Source organism: Quercus suber, unplaced genomic scaffold (genome assembly GCF_002906115.3).
Source record: "Quercus suber isolate HL8 unplaced genomic scaffold, Cork oak 2.0 scaffold_699, whole genome shotgun sequence".
Taxonomy (NCBI): Eukaryota; Viridiplantae; Streptophyta; class Magnoliopsida; order Fagales; family Fagaceae; genus Quercus; species Quercus suber.
The window spans coordinates 57,687-59,160 of NW_027070140.1; positions in this window are offsets into that span (position 1 = coordinate 57,687).

The following is a 1,474-nucleotide window of genomic DNA, read 5'->3' on the forward strand; positions in this document are numbered from 1 at the left end:
AAGACTACTTATATCTCCCCAGCGGCCTTCTTTGGCAGAACCAGGCCCTCTTTTCTTCTTTACTCGACACTTTTCATCTCTGCTTCATTCCACCACACTTTCAAAATATTCTATCATCCATTTTTCAACTTTCACTTCAAGAACGGGTAAAGGAGCATTTGCGGCTTAATTAGGTAAATCTTCATCCAACCAGCCCCTACATGATCTCCTAAGTTCCATAATCACTCGTCCAATACCTATACTTCTCATCATTTTGGCTTAGGTAAAACGTTGTTTTAACATTTTCCTAAATTTTTTGTTAAGTGGAGTATGTGTACGCCTTTTTTATTTATTTATTATTATTATTATTCTTGTGGTTGATTTTCTTTAGTGATTCTTGTTGCTTGGGTTAGGGTTCACATGCGACTAATATCTGAAGTTTTGAGCCTATTTTCAACCCCCGAAATTGATATCCTCTCTTCAACCCATGGTAAGGGTCTATATATGTGGATTTAGACCTGTTTTTTGCACGAACCCGAGAATCCACCCGAGGGTGTGTGGGAAAATATGTTGATTGTTTATGATTCTGTCCATGCATATGTTGTTGTGTGGTTATGAAAAGAAACAAAGATTCTAAATAGAATGGAGAGTATTTCATTGATTGAATTGTGAATTACAATGAAATGAATTGAATGAATAAAACATCTATACAGTGCTCTGTTTATATACACAAGGAAAAATAACTAACTCTACTCTTGGCGCCAAAACGGTTATTTGAATGTACTGGACTCTGTACACGTGGCAAGGATGAGTAACAACTTCCTATATTTGCGGAATTGACTTCTTCAATGATCCTGGATGAAGAACTCATGATGTGGCATGGATTCAATCATCTCCAAGACTGTTGAATCAATCATGTTCTTTGATGCAAGCTTAGTGGTCTAATCAGTGTGCACCTTATCAGCAAATGCTGCATTGACTGCTGCTCCTATGGCTGAGTTAGTGCACCCTTCAGCAGTACGTGCTGCACCACTGGCTAGCTGTGTGACTCTAGGCTTGTCACATATCTTTGTATTCTTAATACTCCCCCTCAAGAGGACATCTCTTGCCTTTGGATCTTCTACACTTATATGTGGATATTCCACCTTAGAAGCAAAGATATTGATGACACCAATTCTTCTAATCAGTCTGAAAAAACTTTCCACTCCTAAGGCTTTGGTAAACACATCTGCCAACTGATTTTTAGTTGAAACATAGAAAGTTTTGAGTGAACCATCAAGAATCTTATTCCTCACAGTATGGCAGTCAGCTTCAATGTGCTTTGACCTCTCATGAAACACTGGATTTGCTGCTATATGGATTGCTGCCTGGTTGTCACAGTACATCAGCACAGGCCTATCATGCTTGACATGTAAGTCTTGTAGCAGATGCAAAATCCAAGTCAATTCGCAGGTGGTGGTGGCCATAGATCTATACTCAGCTTCTGCACTGGACC